We start from the raw sequence: 7,377 nt of genomic DNA on the forward strand, positions 1-7,377 counted from the left end.
CATTTTGCTATAGGAGAAAGTATCTCTTAAAACGTTCTAGTACACAGAAGCATTTTAAGAACAAGATCAGCTTGTGTAGGAAATAAATACAGTTCATAAAAGATAAATGATGTGCTCCAAGGGGACACTGTGGTAAATTTTAATCTGTCCCTGTAATGAAAATGAGCACATATTGAAGTTCTTTGTTGAACTGGAACACTTTTACATCTTCTTAAAATTAATAATACCAAACAAACAATTTGAATATCATTTAGTTATTTTTATTCTCATGCTAAGAAGAACAAAGGTTACAGTAAAACAATCCAGTCTCACTGGGCTATTGCAAAAATATAGAGGTATACAGCATTTCCTTCAGATCGTGTAATGGAAAATCACAATATGTGACATAAGGGTGTTTGGGGGAATAAGAACAATTTACTCATCTGCTCTGTGTCCTCAGAGGTTGGCAAAGTCCTGATTCACTGTCTAGAGCTGCACAGGACATTCAATGGGCTCTTGAATAGAAAACATGCTATTCCTATGCATATCCATACATAAAAATGTTGATGACCAGAGCTCCCCACCAGAATCCTGGCTTTTCCCATCCTGACATGTGCACAAACCTCTTCAAGTTGTACACCAACAGAAGTACCTCCCAGCCAGTCAGTATTCATGTGAAACTCAGCCTCAGCAGCCCCTTTGCAACTGTCTCGCAAAATTTTCAAGGATGCTAACTCTACACTTCCATTCTGGAAGTTTGCTAATTCTCTGGTGTGATTATCTCCAACTTCATAGCAATTGTAGTTTTATAACTATGTAAAGGAAGTCCTGAAAACTAGTTGCCTAAAGCACTTAGGAAAGCTGACAACATGTAACATACCTAGAGGTGTTCTCTTGCTTTCTGAAAGAAATGGAGTTGACTGGCAAGCATACTATAAGCATGAAGCATATTATTCAAGAAAAGCAGAGTAGCTGTAAGCAGTAGAAAATTACCTGCTTCACAGATGTGATGTACTGCATCAAAAACTGTATACAAAAGGAAAACTGAACGTGATTTAAATCTGAAAATTAGCTTGCCACCACCGCTGCTTGTCCCCGTACTCCCTGAAATGTTCTTTTAGCAAATCCTAACTCTTAGAACAGTAATGTTCTGTCCCACCAAGGGAGCGTATCAGTTTCATGTTTTGAATGTGTTTGTGTTCACCCACTAACCCAGCACTATTATTAAGACCTATAAGAATATTCCTACCTGTACTTGGAAATCACACAGGCAAGCTGAGCCACAGAGAGATATTTTTATGATTTTGGTAGCCCTCCTTTTTCTCCCACCCATATTCTGTTGTTTTACATGTTTTAACAGGAGAGCTTCTCCTCCCTCCTATTCCTACATCCAGGCTTCTCATTTGATTTGAATGGGGACCACAACTGCACTTTGAGGAGGCTTCCTCCTCTTCCTAAGAAGAAAAAGCTGGACCATGCGGCTCAAAACCCTGGAAGACATCTCATAAAATTACAATCCCTCTTGTTCCACTACTGGTACAACTCCATGTATAACATATAAAATTTTCTGTGACTTCCAGAAACACCTTTGCCTTCCATTCCTGAATGATGTCCACCACAAACTGAACCTGTGAGAGATGAAGAATGAGAGAAAGATGTGTTGTCAAGTTTCAGTTCCCTATCGATACCTGTATTGCAAGGAAGTGCCTTCATTGCTGAATGTCTGGACACTAATATTAACTTTTATTTTCTTGAATACAATGATCTGAAAGCAAGAACTATTTTCTTGAAAACATCCTTGTAGAGGAATGAGAAATTATGTATCAATCACTTTTACCTAAGACAATACTAATGCAATTACCTTTCTCTGGTTTTGTTCAGCTGTCTCTTGCTAAGAATTTTGAAACTGCTAGCTGATTTCAACCATATTACACACATTCTTAAAATGTGGCTGTACATAACACGTATACGAAGTTTCATGAAAACAGGCAGCAGCATAGGTTTTTCTCTTATTAAACACTTGAGAATCCACCCTTGAGAGCACCTGGGAGTCCATTACAAACATGCCCCACTATTTACACTGCTCCTAGAACTACTTGTTAACTAGTTAGCTCTGGCATAATGATTTGTATATCAGGCACTCAAAAGAGTGTTATTTTTTCTATATTTCTATATCCTAAAACTGTAGCATCTGTGACTAGCAATAACAACAACCGAGAAGGATTCTGATACTAACACAAAGGCTTCACAGTAAACAGCTGATGAACATTACCTTTGAGAAACAACAGGTGGCTTGTATCAAGCTACCTATTAAGCTGTTTTTTCAAGGCAACTTTGAGCTTAAAAACAACAACAAGAATACAGCTATGTCAATTAAGTCAATACTGCTACTTTATAGTGCATTAGTGCAGGACTGGCATTAATCAGGCAATCACAGTTACCTGAAGGGATGAGCCTGTAGTTTACTGCTTTCTGAACACACTGCAGAAATGCTCTGCTACAAGCCCTACTCTGGGAATTACAGTAATAAAGCCTCATGGGCAGGAGGGTGACTCTTGTTATTCTGAAGTCAGAATGAAATTTAAAGAGTCACCGGCAATAAAAGCTGTTCAACTTAAAAGGCTGAATCATTTTCCTAACATCCTGACACCAGTCTTTGCAGGGAAGTGAAACTTTCCAAATGATGCCAAGACTCAATATGACTGCACCTCCGCAGAGATCCCTCTGTACGTGGGCACACACATGAGAGTGCTGTCTGACATCAACAACTCTGAGCAACAATTCTCTTTTTGCAGGGCTGAGGACATGGCAACTCTGATTTACCCATCTGGAGATCTCTATCAAGGATTACTGCAGGGCAGAGAAAAGAACTCAGAGCGCAGGGCTAAGTGATATAGCTGAGTATCATCAGCAGACTCATGGCACTCTACCCTATGATTAGAACTGATCTTGCCAAAAGGTACCACCTGTGCATCAAAGCAGATGGGAAATAAGAGATCCTTGAGGAAATGCCACACTTCAAATCCCTCAACTACCACTTGTCTTCAAAGCTATGTAGCTTAATTCTCCATTGTCTTGTCAATACAGACACCCCACACCCTCTTCCTATGAGCCATCTCATATTTACACAAACAACAACAAAATGAAAGCTTATGCCAGGGCAAGCTAATGAATACACAATATTACTGGAAAACAGGGACAGAAACAGATCCCTAAATGAAAAATTATTGAAATACTGATGTTGAAGATGAATGCTAATATTAGATAGCTAAAGTATATTAAAATAAGATGAGAAAAGACCAGAAATGAAAAATACAGTCTAATAATGCAACGCTGGAATGAGGTTTCTCCTCTAACAGGAGGAAGAAAATCTGCTGTCTTTATCCATAACAGAAGATGAGGGGTTTGTTTTGCTTTTATTTGTACAGGCACAGCTTAGGAGTTATCTTTGTGTCAGTGTGTTATGCTGTCCTCAAGAGCTTCTGCAGAATCAAAGGAAAGGAATAATCACTCAGGTTAACACAAGTCTCTTTTCCACTGCCAAAATTAGCACTTTGGCAGACAGTCTATAATTATCCTGCTCTCCATAGGATTCTCGGGAAGGCAACACTTGGATTTTCTGGCATATTTTTAAATCCAAAATGAAAACAGTAATTTTCAAGAAGAAAATTTCCTTGGGGCTCCATATTCTATTTGCAGCAGTTGAAAATAACCCAGTAATGTGTAAAAAAAAAAAGTTTATATTTCCATTAATTTCCTGTTTATATTACATTCTGCCTCCACAGAGCATTTATTAATCAGTTACTTAAATTGTGGTAAAAGATGCAAGTGTCTCAGTTTATATACAAGTTGTTGTGTATTTTTACCTATGAGACATACCTGAAAAGTTAGAGATGTACTATTTGGAAGCAAGCTGAAAATTTATTTCCATTTTATAGGACAGAGTGACACAAACAGCTTGTTGCACAATTTTCTTGTGCCTGTAACTCCCATTTAGTCAAAAAGGTTATTGGATATTCTGGTAAGTGATAATGCAGTTTGAGTTAGCTCTCAGTATCAGTAGCCAAAACATGTGGCTCTCATCTGAAGGCAGGTTATGATTTCAATGCAGCTTCTAACAGGACTGAGTAAAAATCCTAAGCCTCCTGACCAAAGAAAAGATTCCCACTAAAATTAATGAGAAATGTAGGGTGTGATGAGAGGTATCAGTGTGGGTATAAAATTTGCCCAATCACCTTAAACCCAAATTGTTTTCTATCTCCACCCTGTAGTTCAAGACAGAGGCTACGGTGATCTACAGAAATTCTAGTACAGAAGTGGTATAACAGGCAGTAACAAAGCAGGAAGGTGATGCTGTCTTTAGTGGTGTTTGCCACTCCACTATCAGCAACAGAGATAGCAGAAAAAACATCAGAATTCTGGTTTGAAATCAATAGTCGTATAATGGCAATGGCTTTCAAGAGGCTATTTCTAAATCTGCTTCATCACACTTTCTACAGGTGTACCATGGCTGAGTTAGAGCAGGTGCCCAGACACTTCACTGAGTAATACTCAAAGGAAAACAAAGGTGATGAGTTAACTTCATAATACTCCTAGTTCTGACTGATTCGCACCAATGTAGTAATGCAATAACAACGAGCAACAGCTCAGTACAGTGTCAGTAAGTGACACTTGGAAAGAAACTTGGCAAGGAAAGAAGCAAAATATTGAATATACAATTGAAAAATCTTTAAAATAAGCCAAATATGTAGACAATTCATATAACTAGGCATATGCTACTGAAGGATATCTCTGACACTGTCTTAAATGAAGAGGAATTAATACATGTCTGTCTTGAGGCACTAAAACCCTGATTAATCTTAATAATTAAACAACTACAGAAAATGAATTGCCCTCTAGAGCAGGTCCCTTCATAACATAATTTATAGGCTCTGTGGACAAAAAGTAACATGGTCGTTACAGAAAATAAGACACAATTCTGGGACAACCATTCCCTTCCTCCCTCTTCTTCCCTCGATCACCCAATTCTCGGAAAAATAATTTTGCTGCCATACGGAGATACTGGGTACTGTTATGGCTGTACAATCTGAAGAGTTTACACAGTCAGGCATAATTGTGTATGAGCAATAGAAACTCTGGAGATCACTAAAACGTATACCATAAAAGCAGCTACAATATTTTTTTCCAAACCTTTACATTTTGAAAAATCACAACAAATTTATCTGCAATCTAATACCCACCTCCACAGTAAATATCATTTTTCAAATCTCTCTGTTAGTTGTTAGCTCTTGTCAGAAAAGCTGAAATAATTTATAGGATAGGGAGATCAAACTCTTCCATCGATTTTTTTAAGCAGTTCTTCACTTAGACATAATGGGAAAGCAATCACCAATGAACTCACTGATGGACAATTAATTGTTGTGGAATAAAGTCAGAAAAAAATGGAGAAGCTTGAAGTGACTCAGAATGGAGTGTTCATAATCATAGAATCATAGAATGGTTTGGGTTGGAAGGGACCTTAAAGTTCACCTAGTTCCAACCTTCAAATAATAGAAATGTGAAGCTTCAGTCTCCCTTCCTCCCCTCTTTTACTTCATGAAAAGTTATTTGCTGTATCGGAAAATGCATTTTTCTCATTCTTAAATGAATATTGACTTTGAAGTATTTGGCTTGAATCTTGTACAATGTCTCGTATACTAGGTAAAATAACATATTTGATATTATTTGAATAGCAATGACTGCATTTTCATTATCTCACAGACTTTCTAATATATTTTAGTGACAGAGTTACAAAAATAGTCTTACATGTAAGTTTTCTTTAATGCTGTAAATGTTAGATTGTTTCTTTATTGTTAGGAGTTTGCTCATGTCAGGTTTATGTGAAAACTGACTCCTCCATCGAAGATTTACAGCTCATTTAAAGCTCTTGAGATAGAATAACACGCAGGTGTCAGTCCTCCAAATTTCACTGAAGATTAACCTAATATGCAATATGGTGACCTAACAGTTCTTCATTTGAAAGAAATCTGAAAAGTAATCTCTGATATAGCTGGAGAGTGAGAATAACCCAGTGGGATTTCCACCTCTTCATTTCCTAATGAGTTTTTTGATAATGAGAGGTGACTTTGCCAGTCACTGTGGGCTCTATTATGGCTAATTTACTCCACTTCACTCTCCTTGTTAATTATTAACACTAGCCTTTTTATCCTCATGAGACCACAACCCGTTTTTTTATTTTTAGATTTTTTTTTTCTAAATCTATCTTTATGAAGGTGATGGTTTTAAGGAAAAGGTTTCACTTAGGGTAAAATCAGAACTATTTATTTTATTTAAGAAGACTTTGAAGAAGACTTTGAAGAAATTGATTATATAAACATGGGGAGCTCTTTCTAATGGCTTTAATGCACTTGAAAGGTGAAAAGGCTGTTAATTAATGAATAAGCACTGAGGTATGTTCCACCTGGGAATCAGCTCTTGGTAGAATGGTCACTTGCCACTTGCTAACATAGCTACCGATTAAAAGGTGACTAATTTCCATGGTTGATTTCCAATAGTTCTGGGGGAAGAAAAGTGTATGATTTTCCAGATGGCTTTCAATTGCCAGAAACTGTCATTTACTATATCTATTACCACTAGGGAATTACTGAAATTGGTATACAGGTGTGACATTTCATACAGCACTCGTCTCATATCCTTTGGTCAAGGTTTTACAATCTTTTTAATAATTGCTTTGACATGAAAGTTTTCATAAAATGTCTTTCATAAGGCTGACATTTTATTTAATCATTTAGCAGCATTATCCATTTAATCTTTTAAGAAAAAAAAAATCAGTAGCCTACCAGCAACCTCTTTGCACATGAAGACAACCCCTGTTTCTGTCTATCACTTCTCTCAGGTTGGAACCAAAGCACAAAGGAGCACAAATGTCACAGTAATGTAGTTAAAACTGGTACCACAAACCCTTCTTGTAAGACTTCAATAAAATACGTCCACAGCTTTCAGAAAACAAATAATTGTTTCAAGTGCACATAACTTCACATTGAGATGTGCTTCCCAAACTGAAAACGCAAGATGGTAGAAAAGACAACTGAGTATAGAATTCAGATTTTTAATCTGGATTTTAGTGATCCCACACTCAAAGTGATGCAGGATCCACCTTGCAGGATTCTAACTCTTATGAGATCTGCATCAAGATGGAACAATTTCTACACCCTTCTGAGCAGCCTTCTAAATTGAACTTAAATTACCACCAGCACAGCAATTTTAACACATTTCTGTAGTTGCAGTTTGTCCAACATAGGATCCAGGTGAAACACGAATATCTTAAACACAAAATAATGCAAATGCTAACTGATGCATTTTCTTTTACTAGGATAACATGAAAAAAGAAATCAGCAG

At 37.0% G+C, this 7,377-nt stretch overlaps 1 protein-coding gene across 1 annotated transcript in view; it reads right to left on the bottom strand.

Moving 5' to 3' along the window:
- The window catches only part of CADPS2 (Ca++-dependent secretion activator 2), a 120,827-nt gene that overhangs the window by 55,112 nt on the left and 58,338 nt on the right, over positions 1-7,377 (bottom strand). The window lies entirely within an intron of this gene.

The sequence above is a fragment of the Buceros rhinoceros genome, unplaced genomic scaffold, assembly GCF_000710305.1.
Source record: "Buceros rhinoceros silvestris isolate BGI_N320 unplaced genomic scaffold, ASM71030v1 scaffold3057, whole genome shotgun sequence".
NCBI classification, from domain to species: domain Eukaryota; kingdom Metazoa; phylum Chordata; class Aves; order Bucerotiformes; family Bucerotidae; genus Buceros; species Buceros rhinoceros.